The sequence below is a fragment of the Nannospalax galili genome, unplaced genomic scaffold (genome assembly GCF_000622305.1).
Source record: "Nannospalax galili isolate Female #2095 unplaced genomic scaffold, S.galili_v1.0 scaffold599, whole genome shotgun sequence".
Lineage (NCBI taxonomy): Eukaryota > Metazoa > Chordata > Mammalia > Rodentia > Spalacidae > Nannospalax > Nannospalax galili.
Genome location: NW_008343079.1, coordinates 1,147,627 through 1,163,056, shown reverse-complemented (window position 1 = coordinate 1,163,056; position 15,430 = coordinate 1,147,627).

Sequence of the window (15,430 nt, the reverse complement as noted above, 5' to 3'; positions counted from 1 at the left end):
CCAAAAATGTCAAAAGCATTTAGGAGCTTGTATCTAATCCTTAAAAGATTTTAGGGTTTGTTGGGAGCCTGAGGCTCAGCCATTTCTCAGCCTCACCTTCTAAGATAGCCAAGGTATATGGAGCTGTAGCTCCATACTGCGACACGGCAGTCTTCAATTCTTTGATTAGTGGAAATTCAAGTACTGTATGATGTCGCCATGCCTGCCTCTGGTCATCTACTGTTTCCATTACGGGAAAAGCCTCCATATGAGAGGGAAGTCTATCAGATTCATTAAGATTCTCTTTATATGAGTGAAGGCTGGGCCCCCTGGGGGCCGGGTGAGCTCTTTCTCTATCTACAACAGCCTCGCTACCTCTACCTGTTCTAAGCTTTTGTAATTTAAGTATCAGTGACTGATGCATCTCTTCTAGCTTAATTTGTTTGAGTATCAGTGACTGATGTACCTCCTCCAACTTAATTTGTTCCTGCAACTGTTCTATTTGTTCCCTCGATTCTGATCTAGGATCTATCGCCGCCATGATAATTGGAGCAGGCGGTATGCTGTAAGAAGGAGGGCGATCACACTCTTGCCTCTTGTGGCCATTTGGTGGTCCATCCTCAGTTTTACAAATCAACCCCTCCTTCACAGCCTCTGTGCCATCTGTTTCTAAGGTTGGACAGGCAGCTTCTGGTAAAAGAAGATAAATACGAATATGTTCTTTTTTAAACCTTTGGGCATCCTCCTGATCTCCCTTCCCTGTAACTGACTCTGAGGGCTCCTTCTTTAAAGTTTTAGAAGAACCCTCATCTTCACTATGAAGAGAAATCAAGTCAGGAGGCTCTGGAGGCTCATCCTTAGGAGTTTCTCTCAACTCTGACTTAGAACTGCTCCTAAAAATCTCTTCAGCCTGGGCAGTTGCTGCCACTACTGGTTCATGTTCATCTCTCCTATCTATTAATTCTTTTATTAAAATCCAATAAGAAAAAGCAGTAACCGGGACCTTTCCCGGTCCAAACTAAAAATCTTGTAATGCATCTCCCACTCTTCTCCATCTTTTTATATCTATAACCCCCTCCTGGGGAAACCAGGGACAAAGGTCCTTTACAAAATCAAAGAAATGAAATAAATCCTCAGTTTTAACCTTTACTCCTCTGGCCTGTAGAGCTTCTCTTAACTGTATCACATAAATCTGATGTTGACTTAATTCTTGCCCCATGATTGAATGACCAACTTACCTTCAGCTCAGTCGTGGCAGGCTCCCGCGGCTTCTCCGAATTATTTGAGCGGATGCGCACCCCTTTTTCCTCTGTCGTGTCCCTCACGTTGTCCCCAGTATCCAGGCCCCACATTGGGCGCCACCCTGCAGCGTGACTCGGTTCCAACCCGTGGAAACTGCCACGAAGTACCTGGATTGGGGAGTGGGGAAGTGGATGAGGCAAGCGGCAAGAGAAATGGAGACAAGACAGTGCTCTGATCAAGTCTCATTTATTAAAGCACAAGCATGAGTTTAAATAGAGGATGAGAACAAAGAAGTGAAGAGTGAGTGATCAAATCAATCAGAACACAGGGCCCTGACGTACTCTAAGAGAGGAATCTACTGATTACTGGAGAACAGGGCTGTTTGCTGGAAAAGAGAACAAGGCTGCGGGCCAAGGTTGCGGGCCCCGGCTGTAAGCCAAGGTTGTGGGCCAAGGCTGTTGGCACCGGCTGTGAGCCAAGGTTGTGGACTGAATGGAAAGGTCAACAACTCAGGTCTGCCAGCAGCCCCGAGAAATGGCTGAGCCTCAGGCTCCCAACAAGGGTTACCTCTTCAGAGGAGGGAATGTAGAGTAACCAAAAGCCCATAAAAAATAAATCAATCAAAGAAGGAGTACATGAAGTTATAAGAAAAAAGTGATGGGGAGATATGGGAGGAGTTGGAGGGGATGGACTGGGCATGGATTTGATGAAAACACCTTATATACATGTATGAAATTCTCAACAAATTGTTTATTAAAAAACAAACAAACAAACCTGAAAGCCCAAACATAACTTTCATCCAAGGATAGAAGCAAGAGTGGTGGATGCCTTGTTTTCTGTTATGAGTTGCAAAGGAATCCCTATCTGGAGAGAGAGGTGATTTGCTGCATATCAGAAGAGAAACGGAATCCTGAAATCCTAACCTTCCCATCACCATCACAGGGTCCTGAGGAAAAGCTCCCTTGTATCCCCTCTGTGAGGAGTGGCCTTTAGAGTTCCACTGTGACTGTCTTCAGGATGAGCCCATCTCCAGGCTGCTTGGTTTTTGTTAGGGATGCATATTTAGGCTTCAGTCCCTACATTGTTCCTGAACAGCAAGATGAGAACTGTTGACCAAATGGTCCTTAGTGTTCTGTCCACAGATCCTTCAATCACAGGATGCCCAGGCTTTGTTCTTGTTTTCTTCTGCCAGTGTGTAGAGGATGAGATATTCTTTGGACCACATGTAGTGTTCTTTAGGTCCATAACTCCAGTTCCAGGGGATCGGACAGTCTCTTCTGTCCTCTGTGAGCATTGTGTGACATGGGTGCACTTACCTACATGCAGGCAATACATGCATACACATAAAATCAAAAATAAATAAATAAATAAAATATTTTTTTAAGTTTATTTAAGCTTACAATTCCAAAGGAGCAAGAGTTCATCATGCCAGGGAAACTCAGCAGCAGAGGTGAGAGATGGCTAGAGGAGCAGAAGCTAAGCTCTCACATCTTCAAGCAGGCACAGGAAGGAAGAAGGCAACTCCAATTGGCAAGGCTTGAGAACTCTCTAAGCCCATCCCCAGTGACGTGTTTCCTCCAGCACGGCCAGCCTTCTAAGATCTCCTAAAACAAAATGTCTAAATACTTGGAGCCTATGGGGGACATTTGAAGGTTCACTTAAAGGAAACATTCTACTTTGCCTGGGGCTTTCAATCTGTAACTCTAGCTCACTGCTGCAATGGATGATTTCTGCTAGGTGATGTACATTTCCAATTTGATGACACCACCTACTTGCTATTTGCTGTTTTTCCTTGCTGCATGCTTAATAAACTTACTCATTCAAAACCCAAAGTGTAGTTATTATAGATAATTTTTTGGATGGAAGAAATGTTTTCCAGAGTTTATGAATGTTTTGATATTTATAATTGTTAAGTCTGAGACTACCAGTTCCCATAAATATGTAGTGCAAAAGGCAGAAGTAGGCTTTAGGACCCTTTCAGAAATTGTTGTAAATTATGTCTTAATCCCAAATCAGAATTCATTAGATGATTTTTTTTTTGATGAAAATCAAGTCAGAAACTCAAATGGCAATTTTTAAAATCAAACATTCTAACAATACAACCCCAGATATACTAATTTGATAGATTCTGGGTCATGACAGTAGGAAAGTATTGTCTTTGTTCTCTAGAATTAAACCATTATGTTTCTATAGAAGAAGAAAACTTTGTATATATTGTAAAACCCTGCAATTCGTAACATACAGTAGTCTCACATCTGGGTGGAAGTGTTCCAGGCAGCGTTCTTCCATGTTGTGTGGTGTGGCAGCAATCACTGTGCAAAGTGCACATGTTATCTTCAGAACCAAGGCTACAGCAAGAACATGTGATACAACATGGGTGAGCACTGCCATATTAATTGTGCATTTGGTTTTGAATTTTTGGTCATTGTGTATTCAGAAAACTTTTACTATTGACAAAGTTCCCCAACCCTAATATTCAGTTACTTTACTACATGTGAGGTCGTAACTCACAGTTTGAGAAGCTGGGGCTTAGTCACAAAATCTAGTGTGCTCTAAAGTCTAGCCTGGTCACAGCTGCCCCTGCAGACCTTCTCACATCAGACTCCCTGCAATAGTAGCATCTTTTGAATGATTATCCAGGAACAGTTAGCTTTCCGTAAAACAATCATCTCTGGCCAAAGAGGCCTTTGTTTCTGATAGGTAAAGATTGTAGGTAATTAGGAAAAAAATTCTCTTTTAATCCTTTTAGTTGAATTATCAAAGGAATTCACTTGTGAATTTATTTATTTATTTATTCATTCATTTAACAGATTCTTCTTAAATCCTTTATATAGGAGCCTTGCTTCTCTGGGGATCGGCTTCTACACTCCCAGTGGGTACCTGAAACCACAGACAATACCCCACTCTATGTATACCATGCTTTTACCTCTACATGCACACCGATGAGGAAGGCTAGCTTATTAGTTAGGCACAGGAGGATATTAACTATGACTAATAATAAAATAGAACAATTATAATAATATTCTATAATAAAGTTTGCTGGCATCACTACTTTTGCAGGCCATAATTAGATACAATAGGGCTGCTTAAAACCAAGACTTTGGGGCTGGAGAGATGGCTCAGTGGTTAAGAACACTGGTTGTTCTTGCAGAAGACCCAGGTTCGTATCTCCGCACCCACATGGCAGCTAACAACCATCCGAAACTCCAGTCCCCAGGGATCAGACGGCCTCTTCTGTGCTCTGCGGGCATTGCACAACACGAGTGCACTTACCTACATGCAGGCAGTACACGCATACACATGAAATAAAAATAATAAATAAAATTTAAAAAAACAATCTTGACAATGGAGACAGTTATGCAGTGTCTAACAGGCTGAGGAATGACAGGAGGAAAATATTAAAATCTATGCTTCCCATAAACACAGCGTGAATGAGCTGAACAAAGGGCGATTCACATGCCAGACATGATGGGATGACTGAGTTCATTATGTAGCTCAGAATAGAACAATTTTACATGTGAATTATTCAGTTGCAGATTTCCCATTTAATATTTTTAAATGTGGTTGACCATGGGTAACTGAAACCATGGAAAGTGAGCCCAGGGTAGAGGAAGTCTGCTGTGGGTAAGTCACTGTGCTAAATGGACTGCAAAGTTTTTACCCTCACAGAGCTTATAGTTTACTGAGGCTGGTGAAAATAACACAGGTATATGTGGAATGACACTTGTTTTATGTCCTCCATGGTAAAAGAAGAGGGAATTGAAGGCAAGAATGGCAGATGAGACCAACAGACTGGGCTGAGAGAAAGCCACATGCCAAAACCTGATTTCTGTGAAGGTGGCTGGTGGGTGCATATTAGTTCCATATGGAGCTCAATTTTCTGCTCACCTAGAATGAGGGATCTGGCAGACAGAGAGGCATGGAACAGGTGACAATGGCTTCCTGTGCTCTGGCATTACATATATTTTCTAGGTATGGGAGAGAAAATTAGAAGAATAAATCTAACCAATGCTGAGAATTTGTAGTCTGAAAAGATTGTGATAAGTAATGAGGCAGCCATTTCTCATGCCAGCCAGTCTCTAGTTAATCCCCATAAACTGAAATATGTGATTTCCTTGCTTTGAGGAAGGAGACATTGCTAAAGAGTACCACATATAGTCACTTCTTACTATGCCACATCGTGAAGGTTGATCTTGCAGAGGATTAAGCATACATGGGGATTTCTGTGCCAGGCCATGATATAGCAACTGGCACATAACTTGTCCTCACTTCAAAGAGCTAGAAACACGGACAAGATGGAAAAGACAACTGTTTCCAAATACTGAAGAGCTAGCACCAGGAAACTGACTTCCAAGAAAACAGAACTGTCTATGCATGGTAACATAACTTGTCCTCACTTCAAAGAGCTAGAAACACGGACAAGATGGAAAAGGCAACTGTTTCCAAATACTGAAGAGCAAGCACCAGGAAACTGACTTCCAAGAAAACAGAACTGTCTATGCATGGTGAGTTCCATGGTCATCTCACCTGCCCAGGGAACCCCCACCTGTAACAGGCTGAGATGGAGCTTGAGTTAAGTAGTGATCTCTCTGGGCCTAGGCAGAGACTGAAGCTTTGGGCTATAGAAGAGGATAGAGTTTGTAGGGCACAGTATCAGAGAACTAGAAGCTGCACAGAAGGACAGGCCCCTGCAGTGTGCCTGGCACAGGAGAAATTTGGGTCCCTTCTTGGGACTGTTAGTCTCAATAAGATAATCATATAAGAATGGACTCAAATGGAAGCTTGAAAATAACTTTATAGACAAGCTGTAAATCTCAGCAACTCCCTGGAGGAAAGTGGAGGAGAAAAGGAAAAATGCTATGTTGTTTTAAAGCTTTGAGATTATAAGATTCATAGTAAGAAACATACATTAAAAAAATTATAGGCACATGAAGTAGGAAAATGCAGCCCAACCAAGATCAAGAAAGAACTTCAATCAATAGAAATGATCCAGATCCTGAATTAACAGACAAGATTTTAAATACAAAACAGCTATTATCAGTATAGCCAATGACTTAGATAAAAATATGGGAGATTTCAATGGAGAAATAGGAACCATTCTGAAAATATTAAGAAAGACAGTGTGCAAAATAAATTCCACTGGATAGGCTTAGCAGCAGATTGAAGGTTACATAAGAAAACATTAATGAACATGAAGCTCAGCTATTTGAAGTTATATAATCTGAAACAGATAAAAGAGATTAAAATTTTGTATAATATCCATTATCTGTGAGAAAATACCAAGCAGCCTCCCAGATATGTTATTAGGGTGCAGGAGAGGGAGACTAGAGAAAAGGACAGCAATGACAAACTGAAGAAATGATAGCCAAGAAAATCACCCATAGTTATTGGTACAGATATTAAACTGTAGAACTAAATGCATGATAATTGCATTGAACCACAAATTTATATACAGTGTAAACAATATAGATATAGAGCTGTGTTTAGGTACATCTTGGTCAAGAATAAGGGAAGATATTCAAAAGCAGTTAGAGACAAAGGCATATTGCACACAAAACAGTGAGAGGAATATGAACCACAGCTGAACTGTTCCATACAGCGAAGAAAACTATGAAATAAAGTTTCAAATCATTGAACAGAGAAGAAAACAAAAACAAAAATGCCTCAATTCTGAAATCTACCTCTGACAAAAGCACCATAATTAAAGACAAAAGAAAGATCTTTCTTTAAACAAAACAAATGCTGAGTTTTTATCAGAAGAACTGTACTACAAAAAAATAAAAAAAGATTTCATACAGGAGGTTAAAGATAACAGAAAGTCAGATCTAAACAAGCATACGTGATTTTTCTAAGTGTAAGTATTTGGATATACTAATGATGGTCACTCAAGTGTGGCTGTGATGGGCAGATGAACCATATTCAAAGAGTCACAAACTAAAATTTAGCCATACATGGTGGCACGTGCCTGTAATCCAAGCACTGGGGAGGATCATGAATTTAAGGCCAACCTGGCCAACCTAGCCAACTTTGTAACTGTGACCATCTGAAAACTGTGTCCATGACAGAAAACTGAAGTCTTTTGATAGGACAGATCAAACACTGATGACCTCACCACATATGCAGTTTCTCAGGGATGGGACTTGGAAAGTGTGACCTTTCATAAATATCCTTTATATACAAAGGACATTTTGCTGTTTACTAGGCAAGGTCAAAGTTTTCTGTACATACATAATGCTTGCACAGAAAGTTTACATTGGGACAATGAACTTTTGCAGAGTCAAATGCATAAAAAGAAAACTACATAAAATGAATTAGAATTCTCTAAAAGACTACTCAACTTACACCGCCAATATCAGAAGCAAGGTGAAGATGAAATATATAACATGGGACTGTGCAAATGATGATTTTAAATATTTTATTTATTATTTTCATGTGTTTAAGTACATTGCATGCATGTATGTAAGTGTACCTGTGTCATGCAATGCCTGCAGGGCTCAGAAGAGGACATCAAATTCCCCTGGCACTGGAGTTACAGATATGGTTGTTAGCTGCCATGTGGATGCTGGGAACCAAATGCAGGTCCTCTGCAAGAGCAACCAGTGCTCTTAACTGCTGAGCCATCTCGCCAGCCTCCAATGTTGATGACTTTAAATAACAGGAAAGGGCAGATGAGATAGCTCAATGGGTAAAGGTACTTGTACTAGTTTGTTTTCTGTTGCTATGATAAAACACTGACCAAAACCAACTACTGGAGGAAATGGTTTATTTGGCTTACAAGTTGCAGTCCACCATCAAGAGAAGCCAATGCAAGAATTCAAGGTGGGAACCTAGAGGCAGAAACTGAAGTGGCAGCCACATGAGGGAACATTTATTACTGGCTTGCTCCCCCGGTTTGCTCAGCCACTACTCTCATACAGCCCAGGTCCACCTGCCCAGGGATGGCACCACCCACAGTGGGCTGGGTTCTCTTACATCAATTAATAATTAAGAAAATGCTTCACAGACATGGCCACAGGCTAACCCAATGGAGAAAATTCCTCAATTGAGGTTCCTTCTTCCCAGGTGATTCAAGACTGTGTCAAATTGACAAAAACTAACCAGCACAGTGCTTTCTGCCAAGCCAGACAACCTGAGTTTGATCCCCAGGACCATCATGGTGGAAGAGAGAACAGGCTACTGCAAATTGTCCTCTGACCTCCACAGAGATACCATGGTGCACACAAAGTATACACATAAACACATAAGTAAATAAATAAATGTTTTAAAAATGTTTTGAAAAGCGAAGCGGTGGGGGAAAGCTGAAAAAAGAAAACTGAAAAGAAAATGAGACATGAAAAATGTGTATCACAAAAGTAGATTTTAGCATGCAGGTAGTCTTTCAGAGCAGACTGACTAATTTTTATGGTTACTAACTGCCATTCGGAGTCTTACATCATGAGATATAGTTGCCTTTTTTCCTTTAAAATATGGTTTTCCTTGGTGAATGTGTTCATTTTTCTATTTTATGTGGCATTGCTCCTTTTGCGATTCTGTGATTCAGTGAACACTGACATGAGCATTTCCTATTATCCACGTGCCTTCTGTACCATGTGTTTATGTTTGGTGTGTAGAAATCTATTCTATATGCCTCACATACAGTCCACAAATGTGGAAGAAACAGTCTGGGTAATTGGAACTCAACACTGTTGCTTAAGTGTCTCCTAATGCACACAGAATTATTTCCAAAACAATCAGTAACTTCATTGACTTCTTCAAGAAAATTAAGCTTTAATCCATCACAAGCTCCTGGAACTTCACCAGTTGGAAGACACACCAATGCAGAGAGATGACATCTTCATAATGAAGCCTCCATTGCTGCTATATCCCATGGGCAAAAAACTCATCTGAATTATCTATGAAGTCCATGGAGCTGAATGTGACATATAAATTTTATTGGTAATGCCTTGAAATTCACTAAGCTTTTGTTGTACCTGATTCCAAATCAGTTGTGATTTTGGAATTCAACTATAATCCTTTTTTTTTCCTGCAAAGTCCATCAAAACTTTAAACAAGCATTTATAAAATGCTTACTGACTAGATCCCTGTTCCACTAAATTTTCTCCTTCCTGCTCTCTGTTTGACCCACCCTCACTGTCTCAGGACCTCTGGCTCCTGGTGCAGGTGGACAAACCGCATAACACATTTTTAGCTGAATTTTGCATATTTTATACATTTGGGAGGGGAGGGTATGACTTACAAAGAAACGGACACCCCGTGTAAACACAGCTCTGCTATGTAGCTGCCAGGCATTCCAAATTCCTTTCGTACCCCACGCCCATGTGCCATCTCACCCCATGGTCTGCCTCATCTCACGTCCACAAATGCCGACTTGCCCAGCAGAGTTCCGTGTGGGGTCCACTGGGGTCCTCACAAGGTCCACAGCACCCCTCAGTGTCCATGGTGCCCCTCAGGGTCCATGGCAGGCTGGCTTGCCCACTTGCCTGCTGTTTGCTGCTGCCAAAATGGCACCGACTCCTCCTCCTTTTTTCCCAGTGTGCTCCACTTCTCTCTTGGTATCTAGACCCACCCCCTTTTTTCCTTGGAGGACGAATTTACTCAACAACCCCAGTGGACAAACTTGCACTGAAGGACATGTGGATACACAAACTTGACTCAATAGGCCTTAACATATATGACAGAATGAATGAGATCTGGTGGGAGGGGTTATGGGAGGTACACATGGGGGAGGGGGATAAAGATGATTAAGATGTTTTGTATGAAATGCACAAAAATTCAATAAAAATATACATTGAAAGAAAAAATAGAAATACATTTTGAAAAAGCTTCCTAGTTACTAACGTATAAACAAATAGATAAGCCCTAGAGCTTTTGGATCCAACAGGGGCATGAGTTATATGTATTAATAATAATAAAACAGTAGAGACAGTTGAAATGCCATCCATTGGCAAAAATAAAGCATAAACTACTTTTTCTGTTATATTTACGGGTAAATATGCAAGTGTATCTTCCTCAACAGTTAAATCTTTAACCAAGAATAGTTTAGCATTCACGTTTTAACACTCACTGGAACAAATTTTGTATCAGCAAGTATCTGATTCGGAGTGTCCTTCAGTGTGTTGAATCTTTTCATTCTTTGATGGAAGGCACTTTTGGAAGGCATGCATGACACTGTGTGAAGTAGGCAGAAGTCGTACAACATGTCTGAATCATTTGACAGCTGTCCTGTGTATAATAAAAGATGCAACAATCCCTTACTTGGAATTTGGCTTCCTTTACCTTCCCTATAATCTGTATTTTAAAAAAATATTTTATTGATTATTTTTTATTTGTTTTATGTGTATGAGTGTATTGCCTGCATGTATGAAAGTGAACCTCTCATGTAAAACCTGAGGAAGTCAGAAGAAGGCATTGGATTTCCCTGGAACTGGAATTATGGACCATTCTTAGCTGCCATGTAGGTGCTGGAAATGGACCTGGGTTCTCTGCAAGAACAGCCTGTGCTCTTAACTGCTGAGCTAGCTCTCCAACTCCCCACCCCCTTTTTAAGGGAATTGGGTTTGGGGGATTTCACTTGTAGGATTTTGACATTTGGGCTTTTAATCTCTTGGAATTGTGACTTTCAAGATTTTGACCTTAAGGGATTTCAAACATTAGAGATTGTTATAGTTCAGTATTTCAACATTCAGGATTGTGATTTTTGGGAATATGATTGTCACTGAAAATATTCAAAATAAAACAAGAGAAAACAGAGATAAATAAAAATTAGGACAAATAGTAGAATGGTAGACTTAAACCTAATTGTGTTAATAATTATATTAAATATAAATGATCTAAATATACCAATTCAGAGGCAGTGATTTTTGGATGAGGTGAGAAAAAGAAAATCAACATTCATCAGTAAGCTGTCTTACTTTCAACATAAAGATACAGGTAGGTCAAAAGTAGCAATAAAAGCCTTTTAAGAGAAAACTTTCTGGTCAAGAGAGTAGAATCTCTGGCCTGGGTGGAGACCTAACATTCCAGTGGGACAGTTAAATCACCTGGCCATGGGACCACCCCTAGGAAGGTGGGTGCTAAAGAGGTAGGCGGAATAATTAGTCCTTTAATGAAATAATGCAATAGCTTATAAGGTCGCAGCCAAGTAGCTTTGTAAATCAGTCCGTTTTTCTAACAGAAAAGTATATCCTCTCTTTTTCTTCTTTGTATCCCTTTTCTGAGTATACTTTCCCTAACACTTTGGGCTTTCCCAACATTTTAGGTTTCCTTACTGTGTTGGATAGCTTTAATTGTTCACGTGACACACTTGGGAAGAGGGAAACTTAACTGAGGAATTTCTTCTATTGGATTGACCTTGTGGGCATGTCCATGAGGCATTTTCTTGATTGTTGAGTGATGTGGAGGGGCCCAGCCCACTGTGGGTGGTGCCACTCTCAGACAGGTGGTGCTGGATTAGTATAAGAAAGCAGACTGAGCTGGGCATGGTGGCGCACACCTGTAGTCCCAGCACTCGGGAGGCAGAGGCAGGTAGATCTCTGTGAGTTCAAGGCCAGCCTGGTCTACATAGTAAGTTCCAGGACAGCTCAGGCTACAGAGAGACCCTGTCTCAAAAAAAAGAAAAAGAAACAGTAAGCAACATACCTCCATGGTCTGTATTTCAGTTCCTGCCTCCAGGTTCCTGCCCTGGCTTCCCTCAGTGATACACTGTAAGCTGAAGGTGAAATAAACCTTTCTTCCCCAAGTTGTTTTTGGTCAGTGTTTTCATCACAACAGTACAGAGTTAACCAGAATGCCTACTCTTCCTCTAAAGTTTCCCTCCCTGCCATGTGGCTGCTAGTTCACCATGGGTCCGACCTCCATGATGGTTTAAAATGGTATGACTTTTTCCTGCTCTCCTCCATTCTCCACCTCTGGGAAGCTGAGATTTACAGCTTGCCTGTGCTGGGGTTTTTCTTTTAAATTCTAAAATTGTCCTTAAGCTTCTGCTTGAGTCCATTAAAAAATTCTTTTAATTGTGAGACTAAGAATCCCAAAAAGGAACCCCAATTTCTCCTGTATCACCAGGCAACTCAGATGGGACCCCCAAAATTCCAGTAGCAATACTATGAAAAACTAACATAGCAAGAGGATAGTGGTTTTATTGTGGTGTTACTATATAGCTTGATACTGATTATAGATAATTATAGATTTCTGGTTAAGTAAAATAAAAACATAGAAATATGCATATACATACTAATAGAGCTTCAAAATACATGAAGCAAAACTAACAGGATTGAAGTAAAGGAAATAGATAAAGTCAACACCCATCCTTGAGTCAGCAGAGAGAAAATCAGTGAAGATTTCAGAAAATATAAATGTGACCACCAAATTGATTTTATAGAACATAATACACAACAATAGGGGTATACATTATTTTGTATACATATAGCATTCACAAGATAGCTCATTTTCTAGACTACAAAATGTATCTCTACAAACTTAGAAGGTACAGAGTTACATAGACTATCTTCTCTGAACACAGTGAAAATAAAGTAGGAATGAAGGTTATCTGGAAATATCTGAGAATTAAGCAACTTTCTTTTCCTCCTTTCTTTGACAGGACCATGCTGTATAGACTTGGCTGGTCTGGGACTTACTAGGTAGACCAGGCTGTCTTAAACTGACAGCAATCTTTATACTTCTCACAGCTGAGTGAGTGATGGAATTATTGGTGTAAGGAACTATGAAGTGAGAAAAGAGAGGAAGAAACCATCTACAGAACAAGCAGGCTTATTAGGACAAAGAATAAACTTCAGAGGGACCCTTCTCCTGGCCCAGGAGCCAAAGGAAAGTGACCTTTCTTACAGGCTCAGGGTTTTTATATTTTTCTCCCTTCAGGAAGGGGCAAAAGGTTTGGGGTTGAAATTGGGTCATATTAGGAAAAGCTGGTAAAGGGTGGGTTTCGCCCTTTCGGGTAAGGCAATCGGAAAGTGGTCCCCAGCCATGCAGTACTCTAGTTTAGGGAGTGCTCTGTGATCAGGATTGAGTCATGTGGGGGGAAGCAATTGAAGAGTGGGTTACAAGATGCTGGTTTTTCGTGTAAGAAACATTAGGTATTAGTCTTTTCTAACTTAGTTTATGACAAGGAATTCTAATCTTTTGTGGGGTTTTTTTTTTTTTTGGTGTTTTTGAGACAGTGTCTCCCTGTAGCCCCAGCTGTCCTGGAACTTACTATGTAGACCAGGTGGGCCTTGAACTCACAGAGATCCGCCTGCCTCTGCCTCCGGAGTGCTGGGATTAAAGGCATGAGCCACCATGCCCACCCTGAATTCTAATCTTTTAATCACACCACACCCTGTAAAACCTTTATTTAAGGAAAGGCCCTGATGCATTTCCAAGCCTGATGGCCTGGAGTAGTGGAGCTCTTCTCCCTTTGTACTGATTATTTTAAACTAGTCAACCAGGAAAGACTATGAGATCGGACTCCAGCCATAGGGAAAATACATTTCTCTTGAATTAGGGCCAAAAGGCCCCCAAGTTTCTGGGTCTGGTGAGTGTGCTTGCTGAATCTGATTGACCATGCAAGGCACCCTTTTCACAAAACTAGAATCTTCCTTACCAAGTTACTTTACTTTGTCGGTGTTCGTTATGTGGTACTGATGGAGTTCTTGGACCTCAGATTTTATTTCTAATACCAGGAAGGCAGTTTGGTAATCATGCAAAGAGCATTTAAGACCTATATTTCTCCATTAATAGGCATATACAACCATGCCCAGATGAGAATTAAGCAATATATTACTAATTCAGGAGTACTTGGGAGGCAGGGATGGAGATATCTGTGAGTTCAAGGCTAGTTTGATCTATATAACAAGTTCCAGGCCAGCCACTGCTAATAATGAGACCCTGTCTCAAAAAAGCTAAAGAACTAAAAAAACTAAACAAAACACCCCCGCAAATAGAAAAAATAATAAGAAATGAAGATATTTCAATGAATGTGATAGGTACATCAGATCAAAGTTTGTGAGACTTATGATTCCATTCAGAACTCTCACTTCTGGCCAAGATGTGTAATGGTGACCAGATTTACCCTTTCAGCTGCAACAACTGAAAGGTAGATAAAAATGTATCAAATATCAGCACTGAACACAGTGGGCACTGGGCAGTGAAGGACAGGTGGGAGACTGGGAAAAATTAAATGAGTTCTACAGTTGTCTCATCTGTGGAAATGACTCTCATTAATGTCCATAATCTGGACTAATGACTTTTAATTAACCCCAGCAAAACCACGTGCTCTGTGTCTTGTGACCTTGGCACCTGATCTCATTTCCTATGCAACATAAATTTGGTACTCCACCCAAAAAGATAATAAATGAATGAATGAATGAATGTGGGCATGCCTGAAAATTAGCATATCAAAGCACTGAAAGGTAGCGCTCCAACTCCACTGCACAGTGAAGATTGGGAAAGACTTGCGACCTTGGATGGAGGAGGTGTTCTAGAACTAAGGATGAAAAGTTGGATAGTCTGCTAAGATTAGAGTGGAGCCAAGCTGTACTTTCCCAACAGAAGCTGGAGAAGCCATTTTGCATAAAATTATGGGCAGGGCTGGAATCAGGACCCACTTCCAGGGACAGAGTTTCAACAAGACAGTTGCATCAGCACGTTCCAGGAGATGGAGTGTTCCAAGAGATGTCTAGGGGAACGAGTGCCCTCTGGGTTTGGGCCCACTCTTAAAACTAAATTTAAAAGTTAGGTTTTTATTTGCTCAGATAATTATAATGTTGGCATAGTAACACTGCATTGTGGGGCCTCCTATGAGGAAGACACTCTTCTCTGAACTCACAGATCAGTGGCTGGGAAATGTTATGGACCCGGGTGATAGGTAGAGAGCGGGCAGGAGTGAGCGGCGCGGATGGAGAGCATGAGCGGATCCGGGAGGCACCGAGGCACAGAGGCACAGAGGCACAGATGGAATTCTCAGCGAGATACAGATTTATTTCACACGGGGCATCTTTCCCTTGGGGAAGGGAAAGATGTCAGGGAAAGATAGGGAAGGGAAGGGAAGGGAAGGGAAGGGAAGGGAAGGGAAGAGGAAAGATGTCAGGGAAAGATGTCCACGAAGGGAAAGATGTCTGTGACTTTATATATGGGGGCTTTAGGGTGTGGAAGGGGGGAATGTTTGGGGGAGAAATCAGGGAGGGGGAAGCAGGAAAAGCAGGTAGGATTAGGGTCT